The sequence below is a fragment of the Pomacea canaliculata genome, linkage group LG2 (assembly GCF_003073045.1).
Source record: "Pomacea canaliculata isolate SZHN2017 linkage group LG2, ASM307304v1, whole genome shotgun sequence".
NCBI classification, from domain to species: domain Eukaryota; kingdom Metazoa; phylum Mollusca; class Gastropoda; order Architaenioglossa; family Ampullariidae; genus Pomacea; species Pomacea canaliculata.
In genome coordinates this window covers 30,536,204-30,561,730 of record NC_037591.1, presented here as the reverse complement: position 1 = coordinate 30,561,730, position 25,527 = coordinate 30,536,204, and the positions used below count along the sequence as shown (strand labels likewise).

At 44.2% G+C, this 25,527-nt stretch overlaps 2 long non-coding RNA genes across 3 annotated transcripts in view; both read right to left on the bottom strand.

The window, feature by feature from the left end:
* LOC112556570 overlaps window positions 1-25,527 on the bottom strand; it is a 119,311-nt gene that overhangs the window by 31,909 nt on the left and 61,875 nt on the right. The window lies entirely within an intron of this gene.
* Window positions 792-13,181, bottom strand: LOC112556571. The gene is made up of 2 exons (XR_003097772.1): window positions 12,407-13,181; window positions 792-3,252 (listed from the first exon to the last, which is right to left on the bottom strand). It is a non-coding gene; the product is annotated as an uncharacterized LOC112556571 (long non-coding RNA).

Below are 25,527 nucleotides of genomic sequence, written 5' to 3'. Positions count from 1 at the left end.
TAGTTCTCTCTCTGTGTATATATCTTTAGGTGATGATTTAATTCATCAACTCAATCTGTGAGAGAGAGAGAGAATGAGAACCTTATACAACTTTATTTATCCGTAAGGGACATTTCAGTTAGTACTTGTACTAGCAATATATATTATACACACAGATGTTAAAATATCTGGTCACAAATAAAATAACTAGACGAAGAAATGTCGCTAAACCATTTCAGTCCCGTCGATAACCCACACTCTCAACTGCGCTAATCAATGGTGACGAGGTCGAGAGAGGCCATGTACGTGGGCTGAGGGAGAGAAGGGGACATCTTTAAAAAAATAAATAAATAAAGTTCAAGCGAGGAGGCAGCCGGAGCGGGCCAGGTGTTGTCCTGTGTTTTGTGCCGAGTTCACGTGCACTGCGCGCCCTGGGCGTGATGCCAGCACCTGACATGATCAAGCACCCAGCACCGCGCTGGTCACTGCAGCTGTTGGCACACGCATGTGCACGAGAGCCCACCCAACCGCCCACTGCCAAGCGACAAAAAAACATGTAATAAAATTAATTTAATCTGTAGGCTGTGGAGGTCTCGGCCGCCGTTCAATTCTACGTCATAACTGACACTCGTGAACTTTTGCCCTTGACTTCTGAATGATCTTTGAGAATGGGCGTCGTCTGGCGGTGTTCTGTTGTAACGGGATGCACGTGTGCGCGGTGGGAAGGTCTTTTGATCATGTGTGCACTCTTGCGTGTATTAGCATTTGTGTCTGTAGGTGAATGTAAATGTTTCACGCTTGTTGGCATTCTATTTTTTTGCTAACTCTGTCACACCTGTCCTTAATCCACCTTAATGACAACGGTCTACATTTTCTCGGAGTCAGGTTCTCAGACGCTCGATCCCGACCCGCTCCGTTGCCCGGAAGTCAAGATTTTGGCTAAGCCGGGTTGTCAGAGCTGTAAATCATGCGCGACATGTACTTCGTCAGGAAGAATCGGTCAAACTGCCCTGGTCACATTCACCGATCAAAGCAAAAAGGTAGAAGTCTGAAAAAAAAGGAAAAAAAAAAAATCGGCGTATCCGAACTTGGCATAAATCAAGTCGGAATGTTAATAACAATGTCTTTCACTTGACACACGGAGGATGGGAGCGCCGTTAATACCTTTGATCTAATCAGACCGAGTTATTAGTTTGACACCTGTGGGTGCTTTGAGAAGCAGCCAACGTCCGCTGCACGTGGAGAATAGTTGACGGCGCTGATGTTGACGAAGGGACGCGTTGCCAGGGAGACAAAGCCTTTGAAGTGTCACCGTGACTCCGAAGACCGCCGGACGGTCGTTCCCTGGCGCCGCACGGAGGGAAGGGGCTGGGGGATTGTCTGGTTGCCAGCGCTACAGTTAATCAGTGATTACGTCATCTCTCCGTTGAGAAAAGTCTCCGTTGGCTGGTCCACCGTTTGGTTTTTAACGTGGTGTTCAATTAACATGCTGCAGTGTTCTTACTTGATGCGAAGTTTTTTATGTAATGTGGTGTATATATTGCTGGCAGTGTGAGTTCTCACTTTCTCTTTAATTTGTGTTTCTTCTTTTTCTTGTTTTTTTTTTGTTTTGTTTTGTTTGTTTGTTGTTTTGTTTTTTTAACGTGCCCAGGAATGTCAGCATAATCACATCGTTGCTGTTTTGCGACTTTTGCTGCTGCTTGCCTCTAACGGATCAATGGCTTTTAACAACAAAGAATTTTAATCTTGAGTCCTTCCCTTTCCATCCGCTTTCTACCTAGTGTACCCGTACCCCTACCCTCCCTACTCAAGTAAGACGTGATCACCTTACATCTTATTTTGTGGTATGCGGGCCGACAGGACTGGTCTTACATACCAGGAGGTAGTTTCTACACAATACATGTATAACATTTCTCAAAATTGAGAGCTAGCGAATGTTTAAAAATAAATATTCGTCGTGAGGTGCGCAGACACGTCTCATGTACTTTACAACAATGCGACCTTTCTACAAGTTAGCAGATTTTTACAGGTTTGTTTGTGTTTTTGTTTTTGTTTTGTATTTACTTTAAGCCGACCCTGCAACCGTCCTTTCTGACAGCACCACCGTTTAAAGCCGGGTCACCGCGTGCTGGGCCCGCATCACGAGGACGGCGCACGCGCAGCTTGTGTAAGAAAGCACGTGACCTGCCCAAGCGATCTAGTTACCGAGTAATCGCTCGCCTCAAGGCTACCCTGAGTGCTGCACCGGGTATCTGCACCGCCTGTGACAGCAACAAGCAAATCCCTTGCTATTTAATCCAGCATATCTAATAATATTTCATATAGCGGGGTGTTTTCACGCATGTCGTTTAGCCAAACAGTAATCCTTCTGCTTTTCGAATTTAATAGGCTGTGACTTCTTTTTTTCTTTCTTCACCATTGCTGTTCCCGCTGTTGTTTTCATCTGCAGACAGGAAAAGTATCCGCGGCTAAACCAGCTGTCGTTTTATATTTTTGGCCGTGCAGACGCATGAATACCAATTGTGTACATCATAGTTTTATTAGTTTTTTTAACTATTCTGAATAACCATTTTCATAATATTTATTACATTTTCAACAACTATTCATGGTACATTTATATTGATAGCAATAAATAACAATGTGGAAAAAATTATATATATTTTTTTTTTAATTGACTAGAATTTTGAAAACTTGTATAAAATTGTTTCTCGTGTTAGGAATAAACCCCAGTAGGCTCCAAGTGTGAAAAACACAAAAACAAAAAACAAAAAAAAAAAAAAAGCGTTTTCAAACAAACCAATAATCAACTCCAGTTTTCCTCTCCCTTATTTCTCCACCGCATCACACTTTTTCGTTCTTCAATTACTTTCCCCCATTCTACGCAAATGCACCACTTTCACCCTCCCCCACTACTGCCTCTCCTCCCCATCCAACCACCTCTCTCACCAGCTCTTTGTCTAAACCGTTAAGCCGCCGGGATTTCGCACGTGCGCCACTGGTCTTTGACAGGTGTCCTGGAATGTTGGGCTGCAGCTGCAGCTAAACACACCCGCACCCGTCACACCAGGCTGGATAAAAACACTCCACTGACGCACAAGAATTTGGTGTGATGACGTAGACGACGGCCTTTTATCTAACCGCCATCAGGACCTCGCATGTGCAGACGAGCAGGCGTGGACGGAGGATGGGGAGTGGATGAGGTGAGGTGTCGGGGTTGGTGATGGAGGAGAGATTGTGGCAAGGTGCTTCGGTGTCGTCTTCTTTGTTTGAAATCTGGTGAATGGAAAACCCGTTAGTTGCTGGCTTAACTGCTCTGAACTTCGTGAGATAGAATTGATCCCTTGTCGCGTGCCTTTAGGACCAGAAATGTTTTAATCACGTGCCTGGGAAAAAAAAAAAATAAAACAAAATGTTGGCCGTGATCTACAGAGTGTCAGCCATTTACAGACAAGGAATTTTCCAGTGGGCGGAGTCGTTAGGTGGGTGGTCTGATAAAAGAAAAGTTTCTCTCCTTGAAAAAGAGAGGTGGGTTGCCTAGCAATAGAATTGGCTGAATAAAGAGGAAAGAGGCAAAGAAAAACAGAAAAAGAAAGACAAGGAAATAGTCACATTAATATTCAGGGAAAAAGGTGAAGGAAAGGACAAAAGATAGCTGAAAAAACTGATTGAATGAACGCAGCTTAGGAGTTAAAGCATTTCTTTTACATTGTCACCAGCTACAGCACTTTCACACTTTTCCCACGGAGGCGGAGAGGGGATGTTAAAGAATGTGTAGGAACGAAAGGGCAGATGAATGAAGGGGACAAGGTGCGCACTTTAATCGGGGAAAAATTCGAATCCTAGTATTTGAAACTGTCTTAATATAAAGGCAGAAGGTCGGGAACTGGATTCCCTACTGCGTTTTACTCTGATCAAAACCGATTTTGTGTGTGTGTGTTGCACATGCCGCCATTTTCTCTATTGGCCGTGTGGCTAACCCTCGCATATTTCTCAAGGGCAACTTGTTTTCGTTCTTGTTTGTCCCGAGCTTAGCCTTGGCAACTGCTTCAATCGTAACCACCGAAATATAAAACGCTTGCCCTGGTTTTCTGCATTATGTGCCGGGGCAGCGACTTGCCACTGCTCCGTATCTACGACCCCAAAGTATCGTAAAGGGAGATCATTCTCGCGACCATGGAGAGATAACTGGATACATTGCAAAGGTTAGAGGACGACGTCGACGACAGGTAGCAGCGCCCACGCACCGTTAGAAGGCGCGACAAACGAGATACACCCTACTTTCATGGCACGTGGTCTACTGTTTCAACATTCTGCAACTAGGAGCTCGAGACCACGCCCTTTCTTTTCTTTTTCCTTCCCCCACCTTCACTCCCCCCCTCGAACTCACGTATGTGTGGCTGGTGCTGTGGCCGGTCTTGAACCCAGCCGACTGACGTCTGTGCCGCCATGTCATTGTACTCGATGGTTTCTATGGGCCCCACTGTCCCCAAGAGTATTGAAAAAAAAAAAAGGTTCCTGCGTCATGTTGCCACGAACAGGCCCATAATGCATCTGGTTGGCGGGGACGTTGTCGGGTACACCCCACTACCCCTTCAACAAAACTGTCTGGGTCACTCTTCAAACAGAGATTGCTGTCAAGGATGAGGATGACTTTTTGATGAACACTTCACTTGATATACAGCCACCAGTCTGTACCTAGTCTCCACACCTGTCAGTATCGCAGGTCACTTTGTCGCACGAACAGGTGTGGAACAGTCATCCACGTGACTTTAATCCCCTTGAACAAAATCTGACAAAGGTTTGTTTCTCAGAAGCACGGGGGTTGTATTCAATGTCGATTGTCAAGTGAATGGGGTAAGGGTGGGAGAGGGGTCATTAGGAGGTAGGGGGAGAGTCTGAGGGACGATGAAAGCGGATGTCGTGGAGGACGCGCGAGAGAAACAGACAAAAGATGAGATTTTAAAAAAAAACTTCAATATAATGTTTCGTTCTCGTTTTTAATCTTCTAATATTTTTTTTTTCTTTTTCTGATATCACGAGTGCTCGCCCACGCCTGCAAAAGGGATTTTGTTTTAAAAAAACCTCGTCGACTGCAACCGAATCATACCAAGACCTCAATGGCAGCTTATGGAGATTCGCATTGTAATTTAAAAAACATTTGTTCAACTATTATAACTCGAGAGAGTAGGATGTGCCATTTGGGGTTTTAAAGGTCATGTCATTCCCAGTCGGTCTCATCAGAATCTAAAAGGTCAATTATGTAGATGTGTTGTAATTTAACGGTTTTGTTGACTTTTATTATTTAGAGAGAGGGGGGGGGTATGAATTGCCTGTCACCATCGTTACGCAAGGAAACATCCTGGTCCGTTAGTACTAAGAACTGTTACACCGCCTTCAAATTATTAATTCATTTCCTTGGCATTTCTACTTTTTCGATTTTTTTTAGGCTTGCCTTGCCTGAAAGAACTCACAAACATGGTTAACAAGACTTTGTTCTTGTATTTCCTGTTTAATATATAATATGGTTCTCATTACTGTGATAAGGTGCGCCTGTCATCAGGTATGAGCACGTGAAAGGCAAGAGGCAACACGCGCATGCGCACATCTGTGGCCGGTGAAAGCAGTGAGAGAAGGTATTTGTCACGGGAGGACGTGATAACCCTGTCACTACCCTCCCTGTCCCTCCCCCGTACAGGTGTTTCGCAATCCCACGGCAGTGCGAAATCTGTGACAACCGCTCTCAACGATTACACAGGTTACACTGTCGGAATGTTTATCCTTGAACTCGTTCTCCTTGGACCCACTTCGCTGTACTGTTGCCTTTCATGCAAGTTCCGACAGCATGACTCAACACTTGTTTTTATTTATTTTTTTTTAAAGGTAATACCTCCGCAAAGTTCACCGTACACTTTACAAAGCACGCGAATTCCTCGTTCTGAAAACCGTTTGGCGCACGCACGCTCGCGAGGTCAACAACATGCAATCAACAAAAAAAAAAGACCAGCCATACACCACTGGTACAAAACATATAATCAGCTAGCATTCACTTCCAAATCATCTGTGACCCGGGGTCACGTTCTGACCGCTGAAAGCCTCGCTGCAGATGTCGCCATGTTTAGCAAAGCTGTGTGAAGTGTGAAGGTCACCGGAAATCACCGTGGTTCAACATTTCAGAGGTTACGTTCCGGACGTGGAAGTTTTAGGTTAATATGTCAATCTTAATCTATACTTGTCTTCCAAGATTGGGTAAAGTGTGGCTGGACTCGAGTTTCTTCGGCACTTTAGAGCTGTGACCCTTTGCCCGGTGACAGGAAGCCTTAAAGGACAATGCAAGCGCTCAGCGAAAAACGCTTCAAACAAAAAAAAAAGTTTTAAGTATCACAAAAGCATATTCCGGTGCTATTTTATGACGAAGAGGCATGAGAAATATTATTTCACAATGAATAAGCTTGGAATTGGGGCGATTGCATGTGCACCACGAGTTCAGTCCCCTGACTTGAACGTAGTAACAATAATATAAAAAGGTGGGGGGGGGGATGAGAGAGGAGGTCTTCGACATTGTGTTTCATTGCAGACTGTCCTACGGTAGGCGCAGAAAAATTGGGGAGTTCACTCTTTTGATCCTAGCTTTTTTTTTTGTTTTTGTTTTTGAGTTACCTGCCCCTCTTTTCCGACTCTTTCCCGACTAAACACAAACATAGACAAATAATCACTGTGTACAACACTTAAAGGGCAACACGAGCATTCAGAAATATCGCTGGATATAGAGCATAAAGTATCACAAAACATATTCCGGTGGTATTTTATGACAAAGAGGATGAGAAATATTATTCATGTTTTCGTCTTAATCACACCTGGATTTTTCGAGTAAACAGCAAGCGATGAAACAGAAAAGATACATCCTCGGTAACAGAAAACAGACCAGGACACTGTACTGTTGCTCAGTGTTCTCTTCGACGCTCATACTGAGTTACTTTGCACTCGTACAACATCGACGGCTTCTACACCGTTCTCGTCCACAAGTAACATCGTGACAAGTCACAAACACATCATCAGTCGTTGCCTTATCCAGCACAATGTTAGAAACAGCAGACAGTGTGAGGGCATCATTAATTTGCATGCTCGAAACAGCTAAAAAAAAAATTGTATAATTTAATTGTATGAGATGCTTTAACGAAAACGAGTGCAAGTAAGTAAATATTAAATTTTGCGCGCAGCTAAATGAGAAAATGAGGTTTTAATTATACATCTATTTGTATAAAATTGTTATAACACATTTTCAATGGTTTATAAAGTCATTGTGACCCGGGGAGATATGGAGAATATTTACTGACCACTCTGTCGAGTAAATTCAGTTTTTGGCCTTCTAATTATTTTTTTTTAAACTCCAGTAGAAGCTTCAAAATAAAGTTAAAATCTGTAAGGCTGTATTCCAAAAACAGGCGTTTCATTTTCTTAGAAAAAAATCGCTTCATGAACATACGACAACCAGAGCGATGTTTATTCTTTTTGCTTGAAGGCATTGTTTTGCAGAAGTGAGCCACACTCACTGTTACTAGTACTACTGGCTCCTAACAGAACTTTCCAGTAGAATACCTTTCTTTCTGTTTTCCTAATGGCAGGTAAGAATGCCGATGTTTGAAGGCTTATATCTTGAACATTCAACATTATTAGGCACTCATATTTTGGGATTTATTTTTTTAAAAATGAATTTAACCTGTTCATAAGGAAAACAAATGTTACACTTGTGTTGTCCTTTAAGCGCATTTTATTTACTCGAACTAAGTTGTTTTTTTTAACTGTCCACAAAACAGCTGATGGCTGCTATGGAGAGAAGAAGGCATTAAACTACAAGTTCAGCTTTGTTAAAGGACATGTAACATCTTGCACGCGCGGACATACCGCAGGCCTGCGCTCAGACGCACGCGCGCAGGGAGGCAGGCTCACATCGACGATGATTACGACCTCAGTGTCCCTCCACTGTCACAAGGTTACCACTGAAAGTCGATTCGCACGGGAGGTAGTAGTTTAAGAGGCGGGTGGTTTCGGGGTAAGGGGTGGGGCTGGAGCGGTGGAAGCAGGTGAAGCAAACCCATGATCACGTGCACTTTACCAACGAGAAAACTCTAGCTGACCTTGCCTGCTAAAAGGACCTGTCTGTTCTCACTTGTTTCAGGTTTTTAACTGCTTGAACTTTCGTGACCCACAATAAAAGAATTTCATTTAGCCCAACCAAAAGGCGTTCCCATGACTCACACATTTGTTTTTTTCAAGAGCTTTCCACCCTGTTCGTGTCAGTGCAGAAGTGCACGGGCGTCAAAGGTTAGGAACAGTTCAGTGTTTAATAGAATTGTTGTTATCATCAACATCTTCCTTCGATCCTCGCTGATTTTACTAGGTATTATGGAGTCAAATAAATACCCGGCATTCCGTCCCACAGTTCCCTCTATCTGCTGTTGTTCGAACATCTGCGTCTCCTCCCGTCCTTCCGTCCCAGGCATGTTAGCACGCCATCTGTTTGAGACAATGCAGTCTGCTTAGCAACGGACAGTGAGTAAACACTGCTCCGGTCAACGACAACAAAGAACATAGATCGGTTAGTTTAGGAGGTTAGTACCTCATCCTAGGTGAGGTGGGGTCATGAGGGATGAGGCAGTTGACGAGGGTGTTCATCGTCGTCTGTTGCAGCAGGAATGGGGTTATCTAGCTTCTTCTTCCCTTTGATGCTCTCGGGCCAGTTCCCAGGGTCATTTATACCTCGTAATGATTGTACAATTAAATCATTAATAAGAAGGAATTAAAACGCTCCACTTCACGCTAAGAGCTCTTTTCAAGTGGGAATTTTCCACGAAGGAACTCAATACAAATCTTTCCTGACTGAAACATCCCGTTAAGTCCTCAAGCACTAACAGCAGTTCGGTAAAGAGAGTTTTCGATTCAAGCAGAAAGAGGAAGTTGGGCCGACTTCAAGTACTTGTACTTGTAAAGCTGAATGACGACAGAAATCAGATTCATGCAGGTGACTCTCCTGACGACCTCTGCCCAAAGATCGGAGGGTTCAGCCAATGATGTAGGCGCATGCGCAGAACCTTTATTGTGCTGTCACGTGTAAATGTTACGCGGGGCACTTTGTGTAGCCGTTGGGCTAGTTCGTGACAAGACAACCCATAAATTTCCTACCAAGGACACCAAGCAAATTCAAAATATATTTGAAATAAACTAAACCGTAGTAAATATGGGGTTCCGTCACTGAACCATAACCACAACAATAACCAGACATAAGGTGGCAGAGCTTATTAAATAAAGTAAAAATCGAGTCCCCTTATAATAACTTTTTTAAAAAATACACAATTTCTAAGGTTGGTTGCAAAGCACACAAATGACAAATTTATGACAACAAAAAAAAAAAAAAGATTGAAAGGAAAAACTTAAGGCTCTTTATATAATGAACAGTAGAAACAAATAGAGTACGTAAAACTAACTAGAAGTCTAGAAAATATGAATAGTGAAACAAGGGGTCTGGCAGCCAGTCCAGTTCACCACCACTGTGGAATTTGCAGTCCTCCTGGATACCAAGAGCAAAAGAGAACAACAGGAAATGAGGACACTGGCACAACTAACAACACCTGCGGTGTCACGGGGCAGCGACCCACATCTCACCCAAGATTTGGGATTTTACTAGACTGTCATCCGAAGTGGTTTGTCCAGCCTCATTCCGTTTTGCTATATTGATAGAAATAAACAGTTATGAACCACTTTTAATTGAAGTCCAAACAGGATCCGATCCTTCACGAACACGGTCCTCAACCTCCATTCAAAAGAGAAAAAAGCTCTTCAATTTAAAAAGAATTCGGATGGTACCTCATTATGGATGAAGTCTGCAGTGCGGACATGACTAGTTCATGAATACTGCAATATTGAACTGAACTCAACCAAGCGAGGCCAACATTAACTGTGTGAGAAACTGCTTTTACCCATGATTGGAGGCTGCATTTAGCAATTGTGAGGTCTGCCACCAAAATCATGCGAGCCAGGTTGCTAGTAGCAACCATGTGTCTTGTGCTTACCTTTAACAGGTTCGTGATGTCGTCTTTAGCAACAGCTTGAGACCGGCTTTAGCAATCGTGTGAATACACTTTCCTTAATTGTTTATCAATCGTCCCCCCACACACACACACTCCCCAACCACCGACCCACTAAACTCCTCACACCCGCACATCCTCCCATACAGCCAGCTCACATAAATCTCACACACCCACACACACGCCACCTTATTTCTGTACAAAAAGTCCCTCAGTGGCTGACAGCAGCGAGGGTCTGGTGCACTGTGTGTACCAAGCACAATCTGTCAGTAGTGGAGGAGGCGTATCGACCTGTCCTTGTGCGTGCAGTTGGCATTAATTGTCCTTCACAGCAACCACTACCCATCCCCCGAGTACTCTGTCAGACCGCGTCACCTCGTGCAGCAACCGCAAACTTTGCTTCAACCTCAGGATATTTTTGCCGCTGCTGTTGTTGTTATTCGTTTCCGGACGAATGCTCGTCTGTTAGTCTCTCTCTAATTTCACCCTACGCATTCTCTCGTCTTATTTTTCGTATTGGTTTACTGTACATTATCTAGCGCATGTACCATTGTGACGTCACAAAGGGGATCGTGTGGCTACAAGGGGAGGGCATCAATCGGCAGGAGTGATCAAAGGGAAAACGCTAATTGTACGAGTGCGTGCACGTGTACTTTGTGTGTGTGAATGCAAGCGAAATCCACAGAGCACAGAAGCGATGAGGAACACGCTTTATCAATTCTTTTCAGATGATGAAACTCCGCAGCATAAAGAATTATCTTCCATGAATTATCTACCCCGTGTTTTAATGTCCTCAAAATCCTATCAATGCGATAGGATATCGTCTGTTCTTGTCGACAGCTTGTTCTTGTCAAGAGAGATTGTCCATACGCAATGGTTGAGTGGGTTACTTGCCGCTTCCCTGCTTACCAGTAGTCTCCCTTGCTGCCTCGCAAATATGTCGCCTGACTGCTTCCTGCACACATTCCTTACCGCCCTTTGCTGGCATTTTACGGGAAACTGTCGCCATTCTATTCAGATTTACATATCACCTTTAAGTTAAAAAAAATTTTTTTCTCTCGGCTCCGATTTTAAAATATTTATTATGCTGGGCAAATACTCTTTTACAAGTATGATAAGTTGCAGCATCTGAGTACGCCAAGCCAGCCAAGCCTCTCTGTCGCACATATACTATAAATATAATTATGAACACACACACAGAGTTAACCTCACAGCACTGATCTGAAGCAGGAAGAAGTATTACAAATGAAAGATTTGCTAAATGCCCGATTTTATCAGCTCTCATGCGCATGCTGCTCTATCTTTTTTATATCGTCTGATACCTTTTGAGTGTCGTCAGAGTGACCTCCCTTTAAACGTCGGCTTCCTTGTCTCTCACCTGTCACGGTGTGCGTAATCAGTTTCTATATTTAGCAGCACCTACATTGTGCTACAGGTGTCAGTGCCTGCGTCTTCTGAACTCCTTTGCGTCAGCAGCGGACTCCGCGCAGGTCCCGAGAGGTGAAACAGTTTGTTTCGCGAAAGCGTGACAATACCACACAATCTACTCCAGCCTGGCCACGTGATTCCCACCCGTGACAAATGGAGTCAGTTTCTGGGAACTGGTTAGTCACCTTAGCGAACTAGCGAGGACGAGGTCGAAGATGTCGCCACTAATTGTCACGTGAGTTTCAAGGGTGTGTGTATGTAAGGAAGGGGGGAGGGGAATACCCACGTTGGACGTTTGTCGAGGGGCGAAGAAGTAGGGGGTGGGGGTGTGTGGGGTGGGATGGGATGAATAGATTCGAAAGCAATAACCGGCCTTGGTATCATTTCTGAGGGGAATATCTCCACCTATCGCTGCCGTGACTTAGGGTTTTTGGGGTCGAAAAGCCACCATGAGCTTTACTCATTGCACAGACAGCACGGGTGCCCACACCTAAACACAAAGAATGCAGACGGGAGAGAAAGATCAACAAACGTCGGGCCGCTCATTGGCTCATCAGCCATTCTTCTCGACTGAGGAAAACTGTAAACTGTCGATGAGAATTCACCATGTTGTCTGACAGATTAAAATAATTTGTTAGCCACGCGGAAAGGACTGCAAGGCCAAACAGGAGGATTAAGGCCCTTGCCCTGGTCAAGTAAACCACTCTCAACTTCCCTTTCGTCTACCCCCTACCCCGACCCCGTGACCCCCTTTCGACACATGGCCGCCGCCTGTGCGTGCGTTTCACCTTTTTTTTTTTTTTTTGGAAAGGACGTTTCCGTGTTAATGCGAAGCAGACGCCAAAGTGGCGGCGACAGCTCTTTACACAAAAAATCATTAAAAAAAAAAGAAAAAAATTATGTAAAGGTCACCTGACCTGCGCAGTGCACTCGGTGGCCTGCTGTCCAGCGGCCTGTGCCGTCTGCACTGTCACACAGCAGGCCGCGCCGCGTACATGACGAATGGCATGCCGGGGGCCGCGGGGCGCAAGAAATCTCCCCAGGCTTCAAAGTCGGAAAGTAGGGCAGTGGGTCTCGCCTTCTTCCCCTCCTCCCTTCTTTCTCTCCCTCCTCTCCAGCCCCTCTCCTCGCAACCAGCCAGCTTTCGTTCTCCTTCTGTCAGCCGTCTGCTTCAGCCGCCCAGCCCAAGGACGTCCACACACTTCGCCGCCCTGCGCCCTTGACACGGGGGCGCGCAAGGTCGCGCGCATGCGCTGTGCAACTCGTTATGCCTCGAACGAGTGGTCGCCTAGACAGCTAGGCTGCAGGAACCTCATCTTGTCCTGACGGCGGATATACCCGATTTAGCAACAACGGAGCAAACTCACCCCTGTGGTTGTGGGTGGAGGAGAAAAACTGGGTGCGGGGTAAGGGGAAAGGTTGGCCTCAACTCTTACCACGAAACTGATTCTGACTGCGAACTCGCCCAGTCAAGGTCTACATCAGTCACGACATTATCTAAAAAGCCTTTCATTCCCGATGAAAGGACAAATAAAAAAAAGGAATAGCCACGAAGATAGACTTGACATCTGTTTCAAGCTCTGCTTAGAAGGTTCAGGGTGCAGGGAAAGTCAGATTAAAATAAACGATGCAATAGGTATTTTAAACAGAAGTAAGCAGGTTGATAAGGAATGGGAATAACAGCTTTAATGATCTGGCCAAAAAATTCCAGGTCACCAGACGCACTGACGACACATCTGAACTGACAAAATCACACATTCACATTTTACTTTCACATTACACTCATCACAAATCCATATATACATCCTGATATCGAATACCTACTTGCCTTTCTGCTCTCATATACAGCCATACAAATATGCACACACAGTAAAGTTTTTTTTTTTCATCGTTAGCATTTCAGTAACTCATTCTGTTCAGACTTGTCAAATAAGTGACATGCATGTTCTCAAATAGTCTTTGTACTGCATCAGCCAATCAATGAGTAAAAAAACTTGTTGGCAACCTCACTATAGATAAGTTTACTAACTCCTACACGTATATAAGCGAACAGGATGTGTTTAAAGTCACTAGGTAATTTACTTTCGGGGTCTGTCTATCATATAAATCTTTCTTTTATTCGCTTATGGTATTATGTGGGACCCCACGTGAGCTCAATATCTCGCAGCTGAAATACTCTGACATCGCAGTGACTTGGTCATAGTGACTTGAAACTGAACATAAATATATGTATGTAGTTTCTTCACTTGACAGCAAGCAACGAAACTTGATGACAAGGGAGTTGTTTGGTCTGTTTTGTTTTTGTTTTTGTTTCTTATTTGTAGAAGTTCCAGTAGCTATGTGACTGCATAGTAACGGCGGAATGTTAATTAAGGACTGTGAGATATTATCACCTTGCTCACACCCCCAAAACCTGTTGTTGCATGGCAACGCAGTGACGTCATTCATTATGGTAGTTCAGTGTAGCCGGCACTCGCAAGTCACGAACCGAGTGCAAACATGCATCAGAGCAGCTTTCCCAGCTGTGTCCTTTCATGGGACGAGGGAGTGTCTTTTGAGTGTCATTCTTAGTATTAGTTTTCATTCTGATATTCCACACACGGACATCTACGAATTCAGAGCAAACAGGGGAAGGAAAAACATCAATATTTTGTATGTCTTACTTTCTTTTGTTCGCCTTTTCTTTAGTGTCAGCAATACGAGCTGTTCGCTTTTTTTGCAAAAGGAAGCGATGAACATTGCCTCCATACTCTTCCGTCCATCTCTGTCCCTACTCCGTACCTACATACCCCACCTTCCCACCCACCCCTACCACCAAACACAGAAATCGCCGAGAGATGGGAGAGATTTTCCACAAATCAGCATGTTGACTGCCTCACGTGTAAGCAGACTCGTTAGTTGTTGGCTGGACAGAAAAGTGTTTGGGGTTAGCACTGAAGGAAGAGGTGGAGGAAAGTGAAGTACTTGCATAAACTCTCCCGACATCTAGAACCTGTGAACAGATGTTCGTCCTGCGTTCCAGAATGAAGTGTGGAAAGATCATACCAAAACCCATGACTTTATCCCCAGGTTACCAGCATGCCCTAACATGTACACGGTTGCGTAAGCTACTTAAAACACATCATACCCCGGATGTGGGAAAGGTAATTTCATCTCTGGTGCATGTGATGCTGCTTGGCTATGTTCCTGTACACTCCACTACAACAATAAGTTGCCTGCAGTCGCACGTACCTAGTCTACTGCACGCAGTGAGGCTGCGGACATCTCTGTGTGGCCTAGTCTGCCAGGCGCCGTCCTCCTTCACAATCACTTTCTCTCCCGCTGTCTGCATACAGCCACAAGTTCTTACCGGTCCCTAGTTTCCCCCTGTCCCACATTCCCAGCGCTTTACTAGCCTCCGGCACTGAATGAGGGAGTGCAGACAGGGGTGTGTGTTGTGGGTTTTTGTCCCTCTTCACCGACAGAAAATTCAGACTTTGTTTTCGCATTTTGCGCGAGGAACTGTTTTGGGTGTGGCAATTTGCTTCTACAACAGAACGAAAATTCTAGGGTTTCAACATCCCAAAGAAAAAATTGTTGTACATTGGTAAACGGTCTTAATACCAGTACCACTCCTCCCTCTCCATTTTTCTCTATTTTCTTCGTTGAGGGTGTATAGGAGTGAACTCCGAAAGAATCGTGAAACATTTAAGATGCTCTCACATTGTTATTCTTTCAACAGCCACAGAAAATGCGAGGGCCTTTGTAGACACAACAACCTTGTAGGGCCAGTAGTTCTTCACACAACTGTCACGAAACAGCGTGAGACTGTTGTCTTATTATCACACAACAACATTTCGCTCTTTGTCGTGACACAAACATCACAGCAAATGTCTGTATGCAACCTGTGTTGGTGATGCTTAAAGGGTGTGTGTGCGCATGCGCGTGTGAAGTAGACCCTTTTATTTTTGCAACAAGCAAACGGTTTTCCCCATAAACTACAGAGCTGAAGGAAGGAAACTGAAACATTTTTTTTTAATGAAGGAGACAGACCCAGATCCCGAATTTAACCTCCAGCGCACAGTTGTTGTCACGCGGCGCAGTGAACGAAATGCGAGGAAAAAGTGGGTTTATGGCAGGTCAGAGGGCACAACCCGGGCAGGTGCAAAACCCTTTGACTGTCGTGCAACACGAGCTGCACCAAGGACAACAGAACAGTAATGACGCAAGAAAACGAGTGTTTGTTGTCTCCACTAACCCTCACTAGTGTCTTGTTTATTTGTCTTGTTTATTTGTTGACTTTTGATTCCTCTTTGCAGTGGGAGCGAAAGCTCGGCAGTCTATGGCAACCATCAGAAAGGTTTTATACAGTCGGACCTCGATAAGTCGAACTCAAAGGGACCCGAAAAAAAAATTCGACTTACGGAGTTTTCGAGTTAGGAAAATGGCGGAATAGGCGCAGGTACCTGGCCGGAAAATATTAATTCGATATAGGGAGGTTGTCGACTTAGGGAAGGTCGACTTATCGAGGTCCGACTGTATCTGTTACAAACCAGCTCGATCTACGGCAGGACAAAACAGACATCGTTTTTTAAAACTTGTTATATTACACAGACCACAGTTATCTTGTTACAGTCACCATATTCAGGTCATTCTCCTTCGCACGATACCGGTCTGAACAGTGAACAACTCAGTATTAAAAAAAAGTAATCGCCCGTTTTGCATATACTCTTTTTCAAATGAAATGTTTATCAATTTTGTCGAACTTGTTTGGTTTTTTTTTTTTTTTTTTTTATCAATGAATACTGATGGTATTTTCTTTAGATCAAGTAAGCCATGTAGAATTTTAAAGCAAAATCCGTTTATTAACAAACATACAAAATAGAGTCCCTTTCAATGCATTTTTTATTAGAGACTGCGGTCTGCATAAAATGCTTCTGTGAAATAGTTCTGTGGAACAGTTTATGGCATTTTAAAAATGTCTACATATGCTGAACACTGACAGTGAACGACGTTCGCATTCTTGCCTCCTCAGTATCTTGCTAGAGGAGCACTTCCCTCCTTGAGGTCGACGAACTTTAGGAGCTAACATAGTCGAAGAACGTACACGTATCAACAGCCGATATTAAACTGGAAATGGTCTACAATCGGTTTGGGGTGAAAGTCACGTGCATTATTTTCCCAAATCATTCATACAGTCGGTGTCCTGTTTGTCTCGTAATGGCCGTTGCTTGTTTTCGGCTAAAAATCTACGTTATTATTATTATATATAAATTTGTTGCTATGAAAAAAGATAATAGATTTACATAACTTCCGAGTTGTGCTATTTCCGTTGTTTTCAGTTACGTGTAGGCAAAACACGTTTTGCAACAGCGAATCCACAAGGAGCTGTGAACCTGATGTTGTTGTCATCCACCACTGCGCATGCTCGCGAAATTCTCCGAGGCGCCGGACATCTTGACACTAGAAGTTTTTCACTTTTAGGACAAACTGAACCCATTATATATTGCAAAAGATTTAAAAAGAATTGCAGCAGAAACCATACAAATATCACGGCGTTCGAGCTACGTCGTACACCACGTCGGCCTCCCAGGCAGCACAACGCACGTTTCTGGGACGGAAGGGAGGCGAGCGCTGCACGTGAAGGTCGGTGGGCCATGGAGTCACGTGTTACTGTGTCAGCGAGGTGGTCTGCGAGATTGTCAGCAGAACTGATAAGGCTTTATCTCACAGCCAGGTTTGCGGTGATCCCTGCTTTCTTCGCATACAGCCCTCAGACGGTGCCCGTGTTATTTCAGGGGCAGAGACGTGGGTGGGTAGGTGGGGAGTGTAGGGGCTAGCATCCTTTCGCAACATGCGCACTGCGGATGCGTGAAAAAGTAGGTAGGTGAATGACCGTTTGCCAAACACGAGTTTTATTTAAAATATAACAGTAACCTACAAACCTATATATTTATGTGCTTGTGTGTTTGTGTGTTTCTGGGAACCCTGGTCTTTGCTGAGAAATGGACTGTCGGCTCTTACAGAATGCAAAATAAAGCATCCTGAGTTTGTTTTGTTTGTTTGTTTTTGTTTTTTTACTTGGTGTCTGCCTCTTTGCCGTTTGTGTGCTTGCATCGTGGAATTTTTGTCCTTTTCTCAGCTTTTTAAATACCACATTCATTTAGGACGATGTCTGTAACCCACATCCAACAATGTTTTCTGAGCGAACATATTTCTTCCTACACCACTAGCTTGCAATAATGTATTGCATTGCCGATGACAAGGGATATCGTCTTGCAGACAAAAAAGATGGTGTCTACCAAACTAACTAAAGAGATGTTGTCTAGCAGACAAGAACAGAAAATGTTGTTAAGCAGACGAAGACAGGAGATATTGTCTAGCAGAGAATAATTTTGTACAGCAACAAGAGATACTGTCGCAAACAAAGACAGGGATGGTCTCTAGAGAAATAACAGAAAATGTCTAACAAAGAACATGCTGTCTAGCCCAGTCTGCTAGACGAACAGAATATCACAAAGACAGGGTGTCTAGCAGACTAGCTAAAAGGTCTAGCAAACCAGAACCAGCGCACTCTTTTCTCGACCAGTGTTTATAGCAAGTGCAGAAAATTGAAGAAGACAGCACTTTTTCCTAGCGAATAACATTTCCTCATTCCGTCACACACACACACACACATTCTTCTAAAAGAAAATTGAGAAAGATAACCTTTATCTTCGAAAAAATATACATAAAGCTGAACTTCAGATGACTCCAGTAAATAAATCTCAGCTTTCTAAACCTTCTTTCTTTTGTTTGTTCTTTCTTTCATCTGCATCTTCCACTTATTTATCACCACTCTCCACTTTATGGCATGAGGTTTAGACCATAGACAGCACGAGTAATGCCATAGACATGCTGATCTTATCATCATTATTTTGATGAAACGCTCAAACAATGTGGAACATGGACCAACTGCCAGCCGGGCTGCTGCTGCTGAACTGATTGATTGGTTGATTGATTGATTGATTGCGACCTGAGAGCTCGGTTAATGAGTTTAGGGTTCAGCTAGCGGACTTCAGGTGCCTAAATCATGTGTTCGAATTATGAAGTTCTTCTAATTTGCAATCAAAACTATTTCTCTTCAGAGCGTTGCCATGGCAAAGAATCACGTGACTGTGTGTCTGCACAATCCACGGCAGCTCAGGCTGTCGTCCTGTGACTTCATGGTGCAAAGTTCCGTGTGACTCAGTCAACCAGTGGTGGAAGGCAACACCAGCGAAGACCATTTGATGTGGTCCTCGAATGAATCTCCTCAACTCTTGACTGCTGTTTATGGCATTCACAAGTCAACATTACTCCTGACAGGTGGTGAAAGTCATTTAAAATGAAAGGAACCTAGAAGGTGAAAACAATCTGAAAAGAAAGTACAGGGTGAAAAGGTCATGGGTCGTCAGAAGAGACATCGACGAGGTGGGAATTTTTGGCATTTACCCGGCATGTGCCACCTTACCTAAGTGAGGGTTGTGGTGAGGTAGGGGGTAGGCCAAGCATACATTATCACCAGCTTACAAAACATAGGTTGAGTTACTCAAAGCTTGCTTGCTATGGAAAGCTGAGCTGAGTATAAATTCAGATAGGTATCTGAGGGCAGCTGACAAAACAAAAAACGAAAAGCAATAAAAAAACCCCAACAAATATACTGCCAATTGTTTTTCTTTGCGACAAAGCAAGCTTTTGTAACCAGGCATGGGTCAGATGATCAGGTGACAATGTAGATGACATTGAAACATAGCTTTGAAAGTGTGGCAAGATAGCTCTCATTTCAGTAATTTTCAAATGTTCGTGTGAGCGGACCTATTTTTCGTGCAGTATGCACATGTACTTAGAGGGCGGGGTTAAATAATAGAAAAACCATACAGATGAACACGAGTAAAAAAAAACCAACAAAACTGTAGAGTTGTATGCAAGCAGAAAATGCTGTGCCGCAGAAACATGAGTCGGCGGCCATCTTTCGAAAGCATCCATCGGCTTATTGCAAGATAGTGACAACGACAACGAATGCCTTTGTATCGTTTACAGGTTATTTGCTAAATATTCACGGAAAGTTTTTGCTTCCAAGATATTTTGTAGACTCTCTTTGAGGCATTTTTTTTTTTACCTTACTCAAAGTGTTTGTCCCAATCCGGATTTATACCAACCTTTGGCTTCCATACATTTTAATTGAGGTTTTGGAAGGGCGGTGCTTCTCGAGAACTTGCGGGTGCACGGCGTGTAGGTCTTGTCCGGACAAAAGTTTGTTTTTTTTTATTTTAAACATGCTGTTGTCCTTTGATGGGGGTCACAACAACGCCAGGTTGTGTGCTAACGTACCGGGGTCATGGATCTATGACACTGCTCGCCAGTAACCACAGGCAACGTCCGCGACTGACGTCTGCACACACCTGTAGAATGCACAGGTACTCTGTCTGTGGACTAACCTTCATCGACCGTGAAAAGTGTGTGAGTCTGTGCGTAGGTGTACGTACATGCATGTGCTGACGTGTACTTTTGTGTGTCTAGGTATGCGTGCATGAAATGATCCTTGCGTGGGTGTGACCGCAAGATGTCGCACAAGGTAAACAGCATTCCTCTGAAATCTCTAGCTGGTTGTTCATTAATAACTGAACAGACAGCTGGGTTTAGAACACACACATAAAAACTGACAATCAAACTAAATAATAATAGCAAATGTCCATGTTTGTGAGGCAGTCGGAGGACTGTGACACACAACAAGAGGCACAATCTCAACTCCGAAAATTTCTCATGCTGACCTCAAGTGACCTGGCTACTTCACACAATATATTTTTGTCCTGGAAGAAAGATTTGACCAGCGCTAGGGAGAAAATAATGTAGACAGAAAGAACACTTATGTCCATTGCAACAAAGATTTGCTGCAAGTTCCTGTGTTTACCAAACAGAACTTTCGTGCACCCGTCGTGCCATCCAGCCCTCCTCTGCCACGTAAAGAGCATGTGTTCAACCACCTACAGATATATATATATGAACGTGCACGCATTTATTAGTATGAACATGCACACTCACACAGACGGCACACATTCAACCACAGAAATAAACAATTGCTATGCACGTGCACACAGGCGCTAACACTCAGCTGCGCATGCGCACGCACGCAGACACAGACTTCTCCACCCAGGGTGCCTGCTGACTCATAGTGAGAACCACCGAAACCCTCGAATCCTCTTTTTACCCGACACACAATGACATTGCGTGACTGGGTGTCGCGACTGTCGGTGCACAAAAGTCGTCGTTGGGTCGGGGAGAGAGTGCACTGCGGCCTTGTGACCACGTGACCACAGTCCTGCTACGTCACACGGCGGGGAGTTGCCGCCCTTACTGCAAGCGCGCTAGCTCAGTGGACCTCTGCGATCAGCCTGTACTTTTCTCTTTGCACTTTTGACGTGCGTGCACTTTAATGTGCAGTAATGTGATAATTATCTTCCCATTTACAAGATTTCATGGGGGAACTCTGCTCTTGTGTACGTGTCTGACAGCAGAGATAAACAGCTCTGATATTTTGTTAGGGTACATTCTCAAGAGTGCATGCTGTTGTGCTTTCATTCATATAAAACCCATAAAAGGTCATGTCTGTTTTTGTGTTGTCCCGACTGGATTGCCGTTCGTCGACCTCCCTAAAACACTGGAAACACTTAAAATGGCTTGGAATAATGCCGATCGCATTTCGAAGGCGAAAAGCAGATGACACAACACCGATCCTCCGCCATCTTCCCTGGTTACAAGTCCGAGCTGCCGTTGATTACAAGATGGTCGCAGTGTCTACCATTGTCTTCACGGCCATACCACAGGGTACCTGTCTCACATACGGTCTCTTCTGTCTGCTTGTGTTGCCCTCCTCTCTGTGCCTTGCATCAGGCGGGAGAAGTGATGCTAACGGTCCTTTCCTTATCAGGCTCAACTCTGGGATTCTCTTTCCCTTTCTCATCGAACGGTGTCGACATTTGAAGCCTTCAAATCCAGCATTAAAGCCCATCTCTTTGTGAAATATCCTGCATAATCAAGAGTACTGCCCACTCACTCCTTTATTCTTTATTCATGCACCTTTTATTTTTCATATGTTTTTCGATGCTTATGTTTGTTGGGTGGTTGACTGTTGCTTTGTTTGTAGTCTTCTGTGTGCAGCGCACTGGGCTCGTATCAACACGGGCAAATGCATTTATAAATAATAATATTAATATTGAGAAACTAGAGAAGAATGTTAGTGAAATGATATAAGCCTAATGCGCCCTAAATGACGGACAATTCCAGCATGAATTGACATTTCCTGACCTGAAGGACCGAGCTGGGAACAAGAGGGACAGTGCAAGTTAACATAAGAACAAAAAATCTTAAGAACTTTTTGACATGAATCGCTGGGTCCAGTTCCGCGCAGCTGGTGTGAAAGCTGACCTCAGGTGTTGAGGCCTTTAAGGACAAGACTAAAACGGTGCAACGGTGATTCTTCCCTGTTTGAAATTGGTTAGGCAATCAATGGTTTGCTCTTAATTAAAGTCGATGAACTAGTTTCGTGCTCATCGATGACTTAATTTTCCTAAACCTGTAACACTGTCGCATCCAAGATGGCGCATCCCAACACGCACTTGAATGATGCTGCAGACGACCTTGTGCTAGTCATTTCTTGTTACTCGTGTTGAAAGAACATGAAATGGCAGCGAATAGCGTGAATACCATGTGTCCTCCTCACATAGGAAACATATTGCTTCCCATGTGTTTTCTGCTGCTTCTTTCTCTCATAACTGCTGTAAACTACCCTCACTCCCACCCCCACACATTTTTTTTTTTTTTTTTTTTTTTGCACTCGTGCGAAGTACGCTGCACGTTCCAGTGTTGTTACGAGAGAGCTCATACTTTCCTCTCGTCTCTTGACATGAACATTCAGCCAAAGATCGACTAGCTGACGAAAGATTCTCTCAGCAAGTTGTCGGAACTTTTTTCCACCCGAAACTTATTTCGCAAGATTTGTTCGAGCCTTTCTTCCCAGTTAAACACTGCGATCGTCTTTGATCGCCGATCCTGTGAACTAGGGAAGGGTCACCCAGACATGACTACGTGAAGCTAACAGCAAGCTCTTGATTGAGGTTTAGACTGTTTTAACTCAATGACACCGGAAGTTCGTAACGACGGTGCTTAGGCGGTTTAAAGTTCAGTATTAGGGATAAACGGACTTCTACTCTCTTGCACATCGAATTGGACTGGTGCTTACTACAAAACATACAAAGCCCCTGTACGTGACATAAGGTCACAGTACAAGTCCTGTTCTCTTCAAGAATGTCTGAACTCGAACCGAGGCCGGGCGTAGTCCAGTCAAAAACCCTGATGTGTACTTGGAATACTTCCCGAAGGCGGTCCCCCGCGTGCTCTTTACAGTATGTCGCCTCTCTTTTATTTCGTTAAACTTAAATAGTTAGTCCTGTGCTTTTCTCTCGAAGACGGAAATAATCTGCCCTTGAAGAGAAAGCAAGTGGAGGGTGTCTCAAGGATCATCTGTTGCACATTACAGTTACAACTGAACGTCTCATCACGAGCCTTATTGATAAAGCAAAGATAACTCGTTACCTAAAAGTAAAAATGGGAAAAATCAAGGACAAACTTCTGATCTTCGTAGCTATGACTCATTGTCCAGACCCCACAGATATTGCTTTATGCGACATAACCCAGGGAATAGTTGCCACTGACTTATAACTAAGAACCGCCGAGTCTTAATGCCGCTTCAAGATATGTGGTTCCTTGGTTACCCCAGGACATCGATTTCGTTTCGTGAACACGGCTCATAATGGATATATCTCAGCTTTATTTTTGTAAAGCTATGTTAACGAGGAGCTGCCTTCATCACACGCCATTTTGTCAGAATGTGATATACTGTTTTACATTTGCCATTCGTTAAACAGTTTTTTTTTTTTTATTGTCTGTGCAAACCAGAGAAGGGTTTACCGAATGCGCTTAATGGTCCTTTAACAGAGACTCAACACGAGAACACCCACACTAAGGGGAACAGTATCTGTGACCACAGGACAAGGACTGTTTTCTTGCTAGCTGATTTCTTTGACCTCTGATCAACGATTCTTGCGCGGTGCTAATGTCTGGGTCGTAAGTTAGTTGGAATGGTTCTGCTGTGGTTGCAGTGTCGTGGAGACGGCGAAAGTATGTGGCTTGAGGTCCATTATACAGCAATTCCATGTAGGGTCTGGCAAACGACCGACTTTTACCACCCTTCCCCCTTTTTTTGTTTGTAGCCTGCAGGCAAACAAGTTATATATGTACACTAATACGCACACATACCGGAGGAAAGTGGGGTGAGAGAGAGAGAGAGCTTTATAGGCGGTTCACTGACCTACACATGTGAATTACCGAGATCTGCTTTCCCCCTCTGACACAGCAGATTCTAGTATTCCCCACGAACTCACACCACTCCCACCTTTCTTGCGCGGGACTGTGATCGAAGCATTTTTGTTGTTATTTTGTTGATTTTCTGCTGAATAGCATTTGTAGTCTTTCTTTATTCTGTTCAATTTCTTCTTTCTAAAATAAAAGAAGTGTGTGTGCGCGTGTACACGTGTTGGGTGTGAGGGTGGTTTCGGGTGTTAAGTATGTGTCTGTATGACTGTGTGTGCGTCTGCGCGTAAAAACTGATTCTGGTTGTAGTAGTAGTCACTATTGTGGTAAGATGCAAACATTAACATCTCTAATGCAGCTTCTGGGTGATTACCTTCAAAAGATATTTTTGCACGCATTAGAAAAGGTTTTGACCCGGAAAGCCACATTGTAATAAATTTATCTCTCGTTTTTTGTGGTTAACCCGGGAAAGGTTTCATGTACTTCTCGGGCGAGTAAAAGTAATTTTTCTTCTCCATCCTGACTGTAAGCACTAATAAATTCACACATCACAGAAGGAAACATCCAGGAGAGGTGAAGCTTTGGTTTATGAGGGTTGTGGAGCAACCTTAGACCGTTCACCGCTCTTAGCAAGTGTTGACTGTCTCCTTCAATATGGTGTCGACCTCTGGCACAGGGCAGGAAACACTACTGAGCATTATCTCCCCCTACTCTCTCCCCACGCACGCGAGCGCACATGTACACACATGTATATATTAAGATAGTTGAGCATATCCCCTTTCCTGCTCCCCCCAACCCAATAACTCCAAACCTGCAACATCACGTCACGTGCACAGGAGTCACACTTCGCGTGACATACCTCCCTCTCTCTCTCTGCCCACCCGCCCAACATGCAGGAACACACATGCACACTCATGGCAAACGTGCCCTTACCTCCCCTGCTGTCACGTCACCACGTCTTCGTGACCTGGTGCAGAAAAGCACTTGCCTGCAATCACGGGACCTGCGCCAGTCAGCACGTGCAATCACGTGACCGAAGATAACCCTGCCTTCAAGACAAAGCGTCTGACGGTCCGTTCACCTCCATTTATGCAACAACAATAATAGTAATATTATTATTAATATAATTATGTCGTCATGGATGCTGTGAAATATTGCTGCGTGGTGAACTTATTTTCTAATAATTAATCGGTCAGAAGAATAAACAAACCTGTTTATAGCAAGCTAATAACAGTAGTACCTCATCAATAACACTGGGCCAAATTTCATATTTCACTTGAATTACCCTTTAGCATTTGAACACTCGTTTCAAAAAATGCTGACCCTCTTTGCTCTTATTCTTCCATTGGAGGTAAACACCCGACCATAAACACTCCCCTCCCCCACACACTTGTTGTTGCTGCTGCTGTAGTCTGTTATAAATAGGAACTGTTTCGTTGTCAGTGCTTGACGCAACACGTTCCACCGGTTTCAGAAGGGAAAGTGGTGTTGTGGTTAGCACCGAGACGCCTCTACTCCAAGGCTCATCCCTGGCTCAATACCCATTCGTTTATTCATTAATTCTTCCCACCCCCTCCTTTAGTTGTGAGATGGACAGCTAGCTCCCTGGGTTTGGAAATGTAAGGCAGCGAGGTACAGGACATGGGCACCGCCCTCATAAGAATCCCCA